An 18,088-nucleotide genomic window follows, 5' to 3' on the forward strand; every position below is an offset into this window, starting at 1 on the left:
TAACAGTCTTACGGCAGATGTCGCTAGGGCCTCCCTAAGGCTCATATATAGTGCAAATATTCGCTGTATTGTATAAGGTCTTGGTAGCTTAGATGGCAGAGCACTGGGCTAGTGATCCAGTGGCCGTGGGTTTTCCACTTTTAAATTGTTATAGTTAATCTTATATCATATCTAATGCCTTGTATAAATATAATTAATGAATGTCGCGTTCGGAACGTCGGAGGTAATTTTCGATTTAAAGGTAAATAGGTATAAGCAATACATTTTATTGATTAAATTCTTGTTAGTGTACTTGTATTACTGTGTCTATTTTAGGATCTTAATTCTGTATTTTTTCTCACCCGGTTATATTGTTAGATATGAAGGCTATTAAAAATAAAATTAATTTTTCGTTTGTTATCTAGTCATTTTATAAGCCATGACCAAAAACGATGATCGTTATCCCTTACCAATAAGTTATAATTTGACACTAACAATCAGTGTATACCACTTTATTGATATCTCTCTTGCGTAGGGAACTATGAAAGCACCCATGAGGCTGACATGTTCACCTAGAAAGTCCAGTGCCCAAATAAAATAAATAAATAAAAATATATTATAGGACATTATTACACAAATTGACTAAGTCCCACAGTAAGCTCAATAAGGCTTGTTTTGAGGGTACTTAGACAAAGAAAACACCCATGACTCAGGAACAAATATCTCATCATACGAATAAATGCCCTTACCAGGATTTGAACCCGGGACCATCAGCTTCGTAGGCAGGGTCACTACCCACTAGGCCAAACCGGTCGTCAAAGCCTCAATAAAAATCAGATAAAAGAAAAGTATAATCGCTTCTCTCCTCTGACTTGCGACGTCAAGATTGGTAAATAAGAATTAGCAGCGGTGGTTTAAGATGAATTTAATTGTAACCACGTTACAGTTTCATAACCAGCTATCATTTATAACTGGCCACTCTCTCTGTTCCGCGCTGTCATTTATATAGGCTGTTTATTTAGTTACCTGCAATAATTTACGGGCTGCATAAATAGGCTATACTGAGCATCCTTGACTATGGGAACAAACACGAAATTCCGAAAAAAAAAATTCTCCCTTAGAAAATGTCAAGGTCAGACAGCCAAAATGTATGAAAGGGCCAATTTTATTTTCGCAATTAAGCGTGAGCGAATGCATGCTCAGAGCGCGGATATCATGTTTTTAAATTTTATTTTTTAGTTTGTTTTAAAAATAAAAAAGTAACCGCTGAGTTCCCTTAAGTATTATATTGCTAATTTTTAGAGTTCCGTAGCAAAGGGTAAAACGGGACCCTATTACTAAGCATCCGCTGTCCGTCTGTCACCACGCTGTATACCGTGATAGTTAAACAGTTGAAATTTTCACAGATGATGTATTTCTGTTGCCGCTATAACAAAAAATACTAAAAAGTACGGAACCGACTGCGCACTCGCACTTGGCCGGTATTTAGAAATAATTCTTATATGTTTAGCTTTAAATCAAATTATCTTATATATTTTTTTTAATTCATTTTAAACCTATGTTCGTAGTTTTTTTCTCTTGAGCTAAAGTCAAAAACTCAGGATTCGAACCGCGGAAGTCCCTAGAGAAAGGCGTCCACCGGTGGCAGCATGGTTGCATTTTATAACCTGTCACTATGCCTGTCACTTTCGCACTTGCTTACTTGTTAGAACATGACAGGCATGGTGACAGGCGATAAAAATGCGACCGTGATTAGCCCACAGACAGAAGTTTAACTGCCGGAAAGGAGTGCTTGATAAAATTAAATATCGACATATCTGTTATCAATGTTAACTTGACGTTATAGATAAACTGCGGCTGTAGCACGGTAGCATTTTTATCACTTGTCACTATGCCTGTCACGTTCTAACAAGTATGTAAGTGCGAAAGTGACAGGCATAGTGACAAGTGATAAAAATACTACCGTGCAACAGCCGCTGAAGTAAAGTGAAGTAACAAATCATTTATTCATATAGGATTGTACAATCTCTTTTAAATCCTTAAAAGCACTTAAAGTCCTCAAAAGTAATATATGTATGTATGTATTTATTATATTAGTATGTAGATATATGTATTTTATTGTTTACGTGTTCATTTTGTTGAATTATATGTATAGCGGCACTACCCGTTCAATGTTGTAAGTTCATGGTTTTCTGCTAACCAAAGGTCTGGAAGAGATCGCTTCTTAGCGATAAGACCCCTGTTGCTGCCTAGTTTTAAGCGTATTTCATTTCCTGACTATTTTTAACTGTATAGTGCACAATTAAGAATATTTACTTACTTAATAAGAATAAAATAAATAATAATTTACAATATAAAATCTTACATAACAATTGACTGTCCATACAAATATATTTCATAATTATTTCGAACTACAACGAAATACAGGACGTGCGCTACCTTCTTTATTATTGACAGTTTTCTAAGATTTTGCTACTAATATTATGTATTAAGGACAATATGATGTATCGATTTGTAATTAATTTGCATTGAAACTTATCGAAACTTGAAAGTTAGCACATTATTATACTCTTTAATTTATCAATCAATAACTTGAATACTTTAGTAATAATATATAATAACAGATTTATCGATTTTTAGGGTTCCGTACCCAAAGGGTCAACCCTATTACTACCCTACCCTACCCTATTACTGAGACTCCGCTGTCCATCCGTCCGTCCGTCCGTCCGTCTGTCACCAGGCTGTATCTCATGAACCGTGATAGTTAGCCAGTTGAAATTTCTACAGATTATGTATTTCTGTTGCCGCTATAACAATAAAAACTAAAACAGGATAAAATAAATATTTCTTTCCAATCTCGAGGCTCTCATCTAGTCACCGAAGTTAAGCAACGTCGGGCGGGGTCAGTACTTGGATGGGTGACCGTTTATAAAGATTGGTACGGAACCCTTCCAGTCCGAGTCCGACTCACACTTGGCCGGTTTTTTCGTTTTATTAGACACTCTTTTTTGCCACGAAAAGTTCGATGTCTAATTATAACGATGAATAAAACTGGTGCGGACACCTGCCCCCCCCCCCCCCCCCCCCCCCCCCTGCTGAGATATTCTCTACGCTATATGGTTCTTGAAAAATGTAGTATACAGGGCCCGGTAAGTTGCACATAACTATATTGTCGGGAGTTACGATAAAATAGCAAAAAAAGGCGATAAAAACCTAAAAGTGACTCCTTCCGGGTTTCAAAATGGCGCCCACCGTTGCAGAATGTTTTCTTAGCAGTTTTATTGCGAATCTCGTTATTAACACTCAATCGCCGAGCCGTAATGATACGATTTATCTTTGTTACATCATGTGTGATGCTGATGGTCGTGTATTCACTTATCGAAGAGTCGAGAGCTAAGCAAGCCATTCTAAGCAGTGGCGCTGCGTGAGATAGACAAACTTGACAACTCACTCGCTTGCCTCCAATATAAAAAATACACTTTTTTGTTATACAGTGCGTATTTTCTTGATTAATTGATTATGATTATGATTCTTTACGAAATACTGAACAAAATACTCTAGTCTGTAGAGATTTGTTAGAAGTAACAAGTTAAAAAAATTGGCCAAGAGCATTTCAAGCCATGCTCGGTTTATGGTACCGTAGTTCCCATTCTGTCACAATAGGCTAAACGGGGCAATTAGTAAGTACCATGTACATTACAAGCATAAGGGATTAGCTATCTTTTTCGCAGGGCTCTGTATGCCTTTTTTACTAAGAAGAGAAGACTTTTTTCTCATAAACTTCTAAACGTATCATTTTCGCTATAGTTTTTATTTAAAGCATTTATTAAGTCTTAATTTTACATTTTTTTCTTATTTTTGGACCGTATTTTTTTTCTTTCAGAGCGATTTCGAGACCCTTATTCGTTTCAAAAGACTTATCCAACAATACCCCACACCATTGAGTTAAAGCTAAAAAAAAAAGTGTTGTATAAGATGTACCCAAAAAAAATGTTTTTATTTTACCGTTCTGTCGCCATGCATGATTTATGTATCCATGCCAAATCGCAGCTCTCTAGCACTAACGATCACGGAGCAAAGCCGCGAACAGACAGACAGACAAACATGACGGATCAAATATCTCCAGGTCATGTTACAGTGGTTCTTTCCAGGCCTTGATTAAACTATGAATACTCGCACAAGAATGAAAGTACTGATATGTGAGAGCAGACGAACAGATGTACCCCTTCACAAACTGCTACCGGAACTAAAATAATTATAGATGGTGAATCTTGGACGTTTTTCAATGAGTTAGACTAAAATAAGTCTAGGTAGTAGGAGGTATTACCATAGGAAATAAGAAGTAATAGAGTGCTCACTCCATACATCAGTTTTGATACCAAAATGCTTATTATATACGCAGTCGACATCTAGCAACGAGTAGCGTAACTCTCAGTACTGCTACTCGACAATAGATATCGCGGCAAACAAAAAGTCTAGCTCAACGATTTTCCGCTAATATTATAACCAGAGTAACCGGAACTCTATTTTCAACTCCTACACTTACTCTGTTAAAGTAGTTCTTATAGTTTCGAAAAAAAGTGGCTGTGACATAAACGGACAGGCAGACGGACATGACGAATCTGGGCCATTTTATTCAAAGTTGTACACGGAGTTTTCGTGTAGGATATTTAGTTCCGTTTTTTGCCATTTAGCTACGGAACCCTAAAAAGGTACAAAGTCGCACAGAAATCAAATTCCTTGACCGTACGTAGTCACTGTGCCATGAATTTTGGGTCCCACTGACCATCATATATTGTGGCCTTGCACTCTTCCGCTGCAAGTATACTCAACAACTGCGCACCAGTACCCCTAGTGTAAATAAATTCGATTTCGAAACGTGACGTACGCGTTTGCGTTTAGTCTCATTTTGTATTGGATTTAGAAGGAGCGCACCAAGCGGGACGTTTTGGAAACTCAAAATCCTATACAAAATTAGACTTAACGCAAACGCGTTCGTCACGTTATGATGTCGATAAAATTTACACTAGGGGTACAGTTTATCAAGGACGCATCACTTATTAATAAAAGTAGGTAAAAACAATGTATGAGGCTCATATGTACGGCATTTTAACTTAACGAGGCACTAACCTCCTTTCTTCGTAACAAAATGACCTTGGTCGCGATAGAATAACGATATAATTAATAAAAATTGTTGATGCGATGTTTCGACAGACCTTAAAGAGCGTTCTGCTGATTAGGGTGCACGTTTTTTACATGACTGCGATGTAATAGTACATTATGATACAAGTGCGAAAAGTAGGAAATTTGCAACGTGTGGCGTTAAATTAAAACACAACCGGACACGAGTTGCGAATTATCTTTTCACACGTCTATTGTACACCGTACCGTTTGTAAAGCACTAGCGGTAAAGTAGCAAGACATGTACTGTAAAATTATTTTCAAGATGAACTTCGTCGTTAGGAAGCTATGGTGCGACAGACAGATACACAGTTATGTCAGTCATATTTAATTTATAAACCCTCTTTTTACTTAAAAAGTTAAAAAGACGATAATTATTATTTTTAATTAGAGATGAGCAAAATATTCGCAAATTATTTTGTATTCGGCAAATTTGGCAAGTTTTCGAATTATCGTATTCGGCCAAATTATTCGCTTATAGTGCCGAATCTTCGGAAAAAAATAATTATGTGTGTCTTTTTGCAACACGGTAAAATGTATGCTTCTAAGTAATCTCTTCCATCTGGTTACGTTTTCCCGTTTTCATTAAAACACGTGATGAGACATGTTGAATCCATGGGATATTTTCATTATATATTTGAGAGTCCCCTGCCTCTTGAATGTAATATTTTCTAGGGAATTGCCTGTTAGTTTACTCGACAAGTTCAAAATGGTGAAAAATAGAGATAATCCTAAAAATACGTGTGATACCTCATTCAATTTGGAATGATTTATAGAAAAATGTATTCGAAGCGTTTATTAACACACAAAAAATTTCAAAAGTTGTAAACATACAAAGGCGGAAAAAATAAGACATTTCCTTTTTCACCTGTATCTCAAAAAGGGATTAATATTAAAGAAATTGGAATAAAATATTATTAAAGAGGAGGAAATTTTCAACCAAAAATTCTATTATTTATACTTTTTATTCAACGCTGAATATAGCCCGCCCCGTGTCATTTTCGGGATAAGTGCGCGGCGTGAAAAAGCAAGTACGTTACAGTAAATTGTATTTGAAAGTATTAATTATACGTTTAAAAATTTGTAAAAAATATTATGTATTTGAAACATGTAAAAAATTAAATACTGTTAGAAATTTATCTTACTAATTTTTGAACAAAATAATCTTTAAGTATTTATTCCAACTGTAGTAGATTCACTAAAGTGTTCACGCCATAATTTATTAAAAAAATGACATAGCCAATTAATATCTTACTAAAAATATTCAATGTGACCTAAAACTTGCTTTTGAAGCCACGCGCCTATACCCAAAATCACGCGCGGATTCCGTTTAGTTTTAAAGTGTTGAATAAAAAGTACAAATAATAGAGATACACTTCTGCAAGTATGGACTTTTATATTGGAAATCTCTTTTATAATAATATTTTGTATTTTTAAATATTAATACTTGTTGATATATTGGGGAAATAAGAAATATCTACTTTTTCCCCCCCCCCTGTTTTGTTAACAAGTTTGATATTTTTTGCGTGCTATTAAAACGCTTTGAATACATTTTTCTAGACATCATTACAAATCTAATAAAATAACACACCTATTTTTAGTTTAGGGCTAAGATTGTGTAAGATTGTCCCCAAATATTTATTATTAATAAATACCTCAGGGTGCGTAGCCAACCTGCCAAACGTAAACGCTCCGTAACGTAGCGTCTCTCTCTCTCTATATCACTTTTCCATATTAGTGCGACAGTGACAGCTGCTTTTCGTTCGCTACGAAGCGTTGACGGTTGGCTACGCACCCACAGCAGGTGTCAAAATTCGTAATAAAAATGCATCTGCAATATGACGGAAATAAAACTACTTATATTTACATAAATTGGCCTGCTAATGCTCGAACTAAATTTTGCTGCCAATAATCTGAAATATTTAAGAATCAGACCTACTTTTGATCCTGCAATCGAATAGTCAATGTCATAATATGGATAAAAGTATCATCATTTGAAAACCCAATACAAATTTACGTAAGTTCGCCCTTGAATTCCTAAATGTGGGTCAATATAATACACAAGTACACTCATCATTGCAAAAATGTAGTTTGTTTCATCATTACACGCACATTTTGGTGAATCTGACAAATCGCTCAACATTCCTGATTATAATCCAAATAAACGATATACTTACATATAAGATAAAGTGCAATTTATTCGTCTTAAAGGTGAATTTAATGCAGTTTTTTACGATTTACCGCTATTTCATCTCTGCAATTCAGACCATCTTGACCCTTGAGTTGTGCAATATGTTATGCACATCGCGACCAATGTAGGCGAGAAAAAGAGTAAAAAAATTAGTGACATTTACAATTTTGGAGGCGTCGAGCGGCTTAATGTTAAGAGAATTTGTAGGCGGCTGCCATAGAAACATAATTTCTTGCTGGGTTTCTTGCCGGTTCCATATTGGGATACCCTCCTACAATTTAGGAGGGATTTAAATCTTCTCGGGTCAGAGGTGTAGGGTTAGAGCCGGCATAGCTTTATTTGATATTCATAAGCGCATTGTAATATGTCTATACCTATATCTATCTTTAATTTTTATACTAGCAGCATTCTTTAGGTGCTACATGATATATATTTATGCGAGTGGACTTATTGCTATAATCGACTTTTACTATAGCAGTAACTCTGAAACCACAAATAAAAGCCTGGCCTCCATACAATTGTCGAATTGAACTTTAGAATGAATCAACACCGGATCTTTATTGGCGATTTTACGGTTGCTCTCACAACAGATGTTGATCACAGTACCTAATTTGTATCCCCTAAAATATAAAATTGCAACCCGAAAATTACTTAATTCAAATTTTATCGTCACCAATCCCGGCTAGTGAAAGATATTTAGCATTACATCCGCTATACTCATATTACGATTCTGTAATGTGCAAATCATGATAAAATGATAAATAATTTTACATTTACACTATACCATCTTTAAAGTTTTTACACTACAATAATATAACTTACGTGAACGTGTATGAGCACTTTCAGTCCTTGAAAATTGCACTTAAAGGCCTTGTAGAGTCTCCGAAATAATTCACGCGCATTAACTAAAAATACTTAAATAAAATCTTACTTTTATTATATGTTACGTTAAAGATTGGTCTGGATCAACGTATCAAAGTAATTTAAAATGCATTATTAATTAATATGAAAGGAAAATTCAGAGGTCTTCTATGAATTAAAAATAAAAACTTGTATGTAGACTGTAGTTAACATGTTATACGGCTAGACATTAGTTTTGAATGAACGGTATATTATAAATATAAATTAAAAAATATATATGCGAGAAACATTGTATGTGCCATCGGATTTGGACATAGGGCGGCAGATGACATACAAAAGTGATACAATCAGTGGTTTCAGTAAAACAATTTATGCAATGACATTTTGTGGTCGAATTCATTCACACGTAAGCAATTAATTGTTATTATATTGTGAATTGACAACATTTCGATTTTCTGACCCTATAATTTTATTGGTTCTCTACGTTTGAATTGAAACGAGGAATACGCTAATAGTTTATTATTTTCACTAAGATATAATTTATTGTAATTTTTAATGTGTAGGTACTTATTCTAAAATGGCGTAACTCCAGTTCTACGCTAGAAGCTAGGTCTTACCTCGATAGAAAAAAAACATGACAACATTAATTAATCCGACGTTGTCTGTCATTGTCATTTTTTTAACTGGTCCGTTGTTGTTTTAAAACAATATTGATATAATATCAGATTTCTACGACGATTTGGATATTATAATGGATACTGATACGTGTGAATACGATACCAGGCTTTCATTCGGATACGACGGACCGACGGATAAACACTAACGAATGTAATGTAATTAAATATTTGTATTACCTATATCTTCGACGAATCATATTTGCTATGTAGGTAAGGGACGAAATAGTATTTGGTATACGTTGGAGGAGTATATACCTCATCGAACCTTACGGCTTTGTCCATTTTAAAAACGATTAGTAACTTAATTATGTAAATAAATTTCTCTTTGTTTTGAAATTCAATCAATACGTCATATTTAAATGACAATGTCAAATCCAATATTATGACAGCTTTTTTTTCATAATGAATGGCAATGGCATTTCACCTATTGTGCCGTAGAATTAGTAAAATCACAATATTTTTTAATTCTTTTGTATTTTTTGTAATAAGCCATATTCAATTTATATTAATATATTGCAGTGTTCAGGGAGCAAAATACTTCCAAATAATATTTAAAATTTCAGGTTTTATAACAATGAAATGGGATCAATTATTTATAATAATATTTATTCCTTATTTATAACGACCTTCGTACTCCCATCTTAAAGGCCAGCAAATCGTATTGTAAAATTAGAGTTGCACATATTTTGGTCGAACGTATATAAGATAGCCCTATTACACACAATTGCTGACTACCTATTAATTTGTACTTTGTTTTATTTCGCTTGTCAGACATACATGCAATGATGGTGGAGTGATTCAAATAAGCGTGCATTTCTCGTTTTGCCTCGTAAAAACCAAGTCAAATTTCGGCTTTTGGATTTGGAACTTTATTTTATCTCTATAAGAGTTCGAACGAATTTAATATGTATTTTTATAACTATGTGGATAGTAATATTTAGATATTATTCCGTGAAAATTAATCGTTAAGTTTGTTATTAATGGATGGATTATTCAAGAACATTCTTTAAATAGATGATGTTTGTTGGCATTGTCTGTCACACCTAGAGAGATGGAAATACATGCTCCTTAATGCTGTTTACTTTGTAATATTGATAGTGTATTATGCAGTGAATAAACGTGGAAGTCTGCAGCTAGTTATCAGTAGTTAGTGCTTCTAGGCATTTTCCGTAAGTCGACAACCATTGTGCCAATTTTTCGTGAAATCGAGGTAGCGCTACTCTAACCACCCCAGCTCCACGAAATCCAGCAGTGTCTGCAGGTTGCTAACGGCCTCCTTTAGTGTCCACGGAATCTCTATACTTCTACCTGTTTGCAGTCTAGGAGAATATGTTTTGCTGTTTCCTTTTCTTCCATGTTATCTGTTTTATCCATATTATGTAGGTGTTTGTTTAGTGTGTTATGTCCTGTAATTAATCCAACTATTTTACGTAGTTGATGGACACCTAAACAGGTATTTTCAGTAGTATTTTGGTGAGCTTGTAGTTCAATTGCAGTAAAATATCTTTGGTCTGCCTGCATGTGTCCATTTGTGTGCATTTAATGAAGAATTAGTCTTGAAACGCGTTTACCCATTCTTTAGTCAACACCCGGCAATCCATCGTGGCTTTTAGTAAAGCCCAGCTATCACTTTACTAAAAGCAACTACCGAACAACGTCATGCTATACGAGCACACTTAGACATTGGCGAAATCTTCATAAATTTGATGGAAGCCATAATAATATAAGGTGGCGTAGTTTTAGAGAGCGGAGTTTTTGAAAAATTGTACCGCTTTTTTAGATAACGATACAGTTGCCACAAATTTTATTAGAAAGCTCGAAGATTTTCTCTAGGAACTTCAATGATTAGAAACCTGATTTCTTGACGTTCCCTCAATAGAAAAAAAACTACAAAGTTAAGTCAAAAACGCACTTTAAAAGTTTGTAACTATTTATGCACAAAGCTAAACATATATAAAGCTGTTTCTTAAAATGCCTAATTTTAGTTTCAAGCGATTACTATTTTTTTCTTTTTTTAAATTTACAACAAATGCCAAACCAAAAATACGTTGGTATGACGATATCAAGAGAACATCTGGATCGAAATGGGTACATAGAGCCAAAAATTTAAGGAGGCTTACATCTCAAAGATTGAAAAGGGCTAAGAAGAAGAAGACAACAACTTGAAACTCAAAAACATGACATTAGTGGTCCCGTGCACGCGCACATCCATCTCACACGCTTATGCTCAGTGAACGTGAGAAGAACACGATGCTACGGGGCCTTAAAAGAAGAAGTCTGCCCTAGTAATGTAATCAGCCAAACTTCGGTTCGCCGAATTTGTATGTAATAAACTTTGTTTTGAAAACGCATGGGTGCTCAATTAGATTAGGCCAAGGTTTCTATTGTATAATACGTAAGGGCACCATAAAACCAACATAGCCATGGCTTGTCATAGTAGCTTTAAATTCAGTGTTACATACAGCAGAGACTAAGAGTACTTATGAGCAATTCCTAGCTGAGCAACTTTTCAAATCTCGAATTTTTGAAGCTATGTTTCTGTCGCGCTGCGGTTGGTGGGAGTGCGTACGTGCGATAAGGACAACTACAGCTCGGAGTAAAATTCCCATGCAAAAAACTCAAAATCGAGGTTTCGCTCTCGAATGTTTCCTCCTCCAAAACGCAATCAATCATTAAACATTTAGGAAACTGTAAGAGGAAGGAATAATCTATGCCGCTATATATAGGTATACCGCGCCTTTTTTTGCAGCTAATTAAATTTAGCCGTTTTTGCGATTTTTGAGGCGTTGTAAGTTTCTTCAAAATAAAATAATCCAAAAAAGCAAAACATAGCGGCACAGATATTGATGATATTGATCTTATTTGAAAAAAATCATTGCTCTAGGTTAAAAATCCAGGGAGGAAATAGGCGAGAGCCTTTGTATGGGAAAATCGCAACAAGGAATTCCTCTTTAGGGGCCCATTGATCACCAGTTCGCCGGACGATATCGGCCTGTCAGTTATTCGCGACTGTCAGCTTTTGCAAATAACTGACAGGCCGATATCGTCCGGCGAACTGGTAATCCTTGGGTCCCTTTAGTAAATTTCCTTAATATCCCTCACGCATCGAATTGTGGTCCCTAATGTCCGTATGCCAGGTTCTTCAAATCTTTGTTGGTTCAGCTTAATTTAAAAATTAATTGTGAAGTATGTGTTTATCGTACTTTTATTACGGAAATGATCGCAAACAGATTTGCTTCAAGCAGTGTAACTAATTCTAAAACTGCGGTTTTAATTGTTTAATAACATATATACACGTAATAAATATTCCAGACATATATATCTTATCTTACTCATAATAATTCATTGTTCATAGTCAAGAATATATTTTCATCAAAAATTACTTAAATAAATATCCTAAACACATCTAATTTCTATTCTAAATCCAAGATGACTACACGTGGTAAATATAATTACATATTATCATACATATCTAGATCAGCTTGAAACATTCACTAGTTACAATTAAAAGTAACTCACTCTGTAATTATTTTAACAATACAACATATAAACAGTACATAACCACTTCGTTTAGCTCGGCCAATCGAAAACCACTCTTATTTCTTCAAGTCAAGAGTCTTACACTCTGGGTATAGAAATGACGACGTCATTCAAAAATAAACTTTATCATTATTGTAGGAGAGTTTAGTTGAAATGAGTTTTTACACAGAGTAATTAACTTGGCGTTGCATCTTATGGTGTAAATGTTGATACATTTAATTGGTAGACATTATGTTGTATTGAAATAAGGTAAAGAATTATGAGTTACCTACTTGATAATATAATTTATCTTCTCATACTTTTCATATATGGGCTGGGATCCCAACTCAACTATAAAATTTCTTTCGATACGCTGTAGTCAACTATAAAAAAATATTGACCAATTACGTGCCGCCGTGCTCCCATAGAAAACGGGGGAAGGGTGGGCGACTGTGGGACTTAAGTACCAATTTTCATTATTTAGGTTTTATGGTAAAAAAAGCGGCCAAGTGCGAGTTGGACTCGTATGACGTATTAAAAAAACTACTTACTAGATCTCGTTCAAACCAATTTTCGGTGGAAGTTGACATGGTATATACATCGTATATATTTTTTTGTTTTATCATTATCTTATTTAATGCTTGTATCTCTGGGCGTAAGTGGCCTTAAATTAAATAATATTTGATTTGATTTTTGATTGTTCCCTATGACTTTTAATGGTAGGATTGGTGACTTTCTAATAAAAAAACCTGATGTCCTGATTATAAGTTCCGGAAAGTTTCCAGAAAGATGGAAAACTTCTAGAAAATTTCAGGAAAAAATTACTGGAATTACAAGGGAAACTTTTATTATGTTAATAGAAAATAAAAATTGGAAATTTGTCTCCGTACCACTATCCAAATCAAATTCATAACTGATTCTGACAAGCGGAATAAGCCTCCATATCTATGCAATAGATCAATCCTATTGTTTACATTCGGCCCTCTATCGGTGAACGTGCGTACTAGAACCTACACAATACATTCTAAACCTTCACATCGATACTATAAAGGTATCGTGCTTATAGTTTGCTTTTCTAGCGGGATAGATGGCGCTGTTATATAAATTTAAAGAATAGGAAATTTAGAAACGTTTGACTTCATTTAAAAAGGTTGGATGTTGAAACTCTGAGGGTAATATTTGTCAAAGAAATGCGTATTTTCTAAATATCATGTACGGTCACGTCTTCTGAAAATATCAATACGGACAAAGTGTATGGGCCATAAGGTCGTGTATACATATTTTTGGCACTTCGATCGTGTCGATATTTTCATACGTGACTGTACTTGTTATCTAAAATAATGTCATGCGTGTCACACGACACGAGTAGAGATTATTGTTGATTTTATATGAATTTATACAATTATAATATTATGTCTATATCTATAAACATATATTTTATACTACGGCGGTAGCAAACAAGCATACGGCCCGTCTGATGGTAAGCAGTCTCCGTAGCCTATGTACGCCTGCAACTCCAGAGACATGCGCGTTGCCGACCCTAAACCCACCCCCCCTCGATGAGCTCATAAAAGGCTCATAATGTCATAAAAGGGGCATACTTAAGTATTTTTCCGCATAATTACAAGTTAAAACTACAGTAAATTAATCACTGCCTTCAAATAATTCGCTTACGTCTTAAATATTAAATTATAAAATTTTACAAAAACAAAAGAATTACAATGAAACTGAATTATAATCCAAATAGGGCTGTTCTTCAACTGTTTTACGAAATATTACCATTATGAAGTAATGTTAAAATGCGTTAATAAGGTACACTTTGGGCCATTACCTTGATATTAAAATATTTCGAATATTCGCACTAGTGTATGAGATGTCACAGGTTGAAATAAGTTGTGAAATATCATACGTATATGTATATTCACTGTTAATATTTTGAAATATTATCAATTTGATAATTTTGTTATATTTGAGGACATCTTTGATTGATTGATTGATTTATTTATTGGTAAAAAATCGTTGTTTTACAAGTCAGGATTACATTAAATATTTACATTATAAGATTAAAATAACTAATAATATTTACAAATTATAACATTTACAACTAAATCTTGTATGTATAATTAATTAAGCATTAAGATGACACTATTTTTACGTCGTAATTGTTTTTTTTTCTTAAAGTTGTGAGGAATTTTTAATGATTTTACTATACATAAGAGTAAATATTTGTCTTTTTTTGTTCACCATCATCATTCGCTTGCCCTTATATTCATTTGGGGTCGGCGCAGCATGTCTTTTTCTTCCATACCTTTCTCTCGCCCATCATCTCATCATTCACTCGCGTTCGTTTCATGTCATCTCTCACCTTTTCTCGGTTTTTTTCTCTCGTTACTTCCCTCCCATTCATTCGTAAAACATTTTCGTTTCCTAACTTTCATCCCTCCGCATTATTTTGCTGTTCACGTTTGTAATTAATAAATAAAAAATGCAATAAGTCTAATTTTCTATGCTTTCAACATATATTGAACAAAAATTCAATGGTAAATATTTATTTAAAATGTAAAAAATAAAAATGACCGCGGCCGGCAAAACCTTCCACTTTATCGCTTGCCATAAGGACGAGATTTACTTGTATCTTTACACGAATAACCTGACAAGGCGTCTTTATGGCAAGCGACAAAATGTTTGCCGGCCGCGGTCACAAATATTGTTAGTTTACTCATAACTTCGTCTTAATTTATAGATAGATATTAAACCTACGATTATGCCTTCCTTCCAATAAGTATAATTAATCATTCAGAAAGTATATAAAAAATTAGTGCATTGTCAAATGCGTCGACATGTTAATGACTCATTATGGTGCCATAACATGAAAAAATGTAATCATTAATAACCGTGCGACTGTCAACTTACAAGAAAACATACTAATGTAATAGCTGTAACAGATTCTAATTACTTTTTGCCACACTTTTTTTGTCCTCAAGTGTATGTGTGCGTGTGAGTCTGTTAACAATAGGACAATAAGGCTTTGTTTTGTATGTAGTAATGTACGGTGGGTATATGGGGTAATTCTGTAGATGGATTGTATGATAGACGTGGAAAATTTGGATAATTGAATTATTGTTTTGGGTATTTTAAATATAAATACATTTTATAGTTTGGGATCTGTGTAAAAGCAATTGAAAACAAGCTTTTGGCAAAAAAAAAAAAACATATTTGGTTGTACAAGCTTTTACCGCTAACTGTACTTTTCTTTCCATAGGCGGTTATCACAGAGTTTCCATAGCCACCTCCTGTCTCCATCATCAGATCTGCTCAGTGTCTACTTATTTGAATGAAGTCTTCTAATATGTGTTATTTTTGTGTGCACGGATAAAAATAATATAATCTATGAAATTTCTTCATAAATAGAGTGTATGTACTCCATTCTTAAAGTCCCTTACAACCCCTCTGGTGTTGCGGGTGTCCATGGGCGGTAATAATCGCTTACCATCAGGTCATCCATCTGTTCGTTTGCCTCTTATATCATAAAAATATGACGTTTAGAACGACACTTTCGCATTTTGTTCTATTCGATACGATTCGGTGCAAAGCTTAGGTAGCTTTAAATGAATCGATACATACTTTACAAACTAACATGCATACAATAATAAGAATCTTAAAATCTAAAAACCATTTAAGCGACGCAGTTTTCTGTTGCGCCACCTGTTCAGGTGCGGAATTCGGCAGATTCCCACGAAACTGCCGAAATACACACCCTTCGGCCAAGTCCGCGCTCGCGATGGTTTCCAGCTTAAATAGTCTAACTTTATCGCATCTATCGTTTGCGGGATCGATAACGATTACGAATAGTGATGGATGAGATTGCTCGTTAACACGAAGTTTTTGCAAACAAATTACATGATAACAGAGATAAATAATTATAATATTAACTTGTCGTATTTTGCAATTATAATAATATGTAGTCAACTCAGTGTAGGTTTTTACTTGCAATATTTGTATGTATTTATTGTATGTTGGAAGCTAAATTAATTATAGGGCATAGCACACTAAACAAACACCTACACAATATGGGTAAAACAGACAGCCCCATGTGCAGAGCGTGCATGGAAGAAGAGGAAACAACAAAATACATTCTCCAAGACTGCAACAGGTAGAAGTATACAGGAGTAAATACCTAGGGACTCCGTGCACACTAAAAACAGTTAGCAACCTGAAACATTGCTAGGATTCGTGGAGGAGCTGGGGTGGTTAGAGTAGCGCTACCTCGTTTCACGCAAAATAGGCAGGACGGTTCTCGACTTGCGGAAAATGCCCAGAAGCACTAACTACTATTTCCATTAAGTATTCAGTTGAGCTGAAACTTGACATATTTATATAGGTATGTATTTTGGGTGATATTATGGTGCCATCGAGCTGATCTGATGATGGACACGTGAGGTGGCCATAGGAAGGTTTGTGATAAAACAACGCAACCTACTCGTAATTGTTTGTGTGTTTCGCTTGGCTAGAATTATCTCGACGAGTTTTAGCTACCAGTTCCCTCACTATGAGTTTTACTCGGTCTTATCGATAACGACTGCGTAGGTATTAAAACGCAGTGCATCTTGCTTGCATTCATATCAGTACGAGGAAGATGCATTGTTAGTTCGTTTATGCTAGCGAATACGTCAGTGTCAAATTTGTGGTTAGAATATTGTTGACAGTCAGCGATAAAAGCCTAGTATCAAAAATGTTTTTTTTTTTACCAAAAAAAGTTTTTTTTCTGTCATTTTCCTTCACCGAAGCATTCGATACTATATTTACTTCATTAGCTCAGTGACCCAAACAGGATCTAAGTCTCCAACACAAGAGACGCCACTCTACCCTATGCGCCACTTCATACCAGAGATGGATGAAAGAGGATCGTGCTGGGGGCACCCGGGTGGAAAACGTCCGTCTGGGCGACCCAGATACCGCTGGACTGACGAAGCCGTAAAAGACCTCGTTACTAAACTTAGTTGTAAAAAAATAGATATGAAACAATGTCTTCGTTAACTTTGTTCGCTGAACTATTAGATAAGTGCCTTGTGAAAATAAATGAGCAAATGTTTACCTAAGAAATATTATTTAGGATTTTGTGAATATTTATATTTTCATGACTTGTTCTGTTAGTTAGTGTGGGTCAAATTTTGGAAGATAATTTGACCCGTTTCTCGATTACCGATTGAGCTGAAAAATTGCATACATTATGTAAGTCGGGTGACAATGCAATATTATTGTACCATCGAGATAATCTGATGGTTGACAGGAGGTTGCCATAGGAACCTATTTTTTTTTTAATACTACGTCGGTGGCAATCAAGCATACGGCCCGCCTGATGGTAAGCAGTGTCCGTAGCCTATGTACGCCTGCAACTCCAGAGGAGTTCCACGCGCGTTGCCGACCCTAAACCCGCCCCCCCTCGTTGAGCTCTGGCAACCTTTCTCACCGGCAGGAACACAACACTATGAGTAGGGTCTAGTGTTATTTGGCTGCTGTTTTTTGCTGTTAACCTAATTGTGTTTGGGGTTTTTAGAATTATCGCAATAAGTATATTATAGTTGCCTGCGGTAAGAAAAGTACAGTCACCGACAAAAGCTTGTACCAACAATTTTTTTTGCAAAAATCTTATATAATTTAATTAGCTGTCTCTTAAAAG

The sequence above is a fragment of the Cydia pomonella genome, chromosome 8 (genome assembly GCF_033807575.1).
Source record: "Cydia pomonella isolate Wapato2018A chromosome 8, ilCydPomo1, whole genome shotgun sequence".
In the NCBI taxonomy this organism is placed as follows: domain Eukaryota; kingdom Metazoa; phylum Arthropoda; class Insecta; order Lepidoptera; family Tortricidae; genus Cydia; species Cydia pomonella.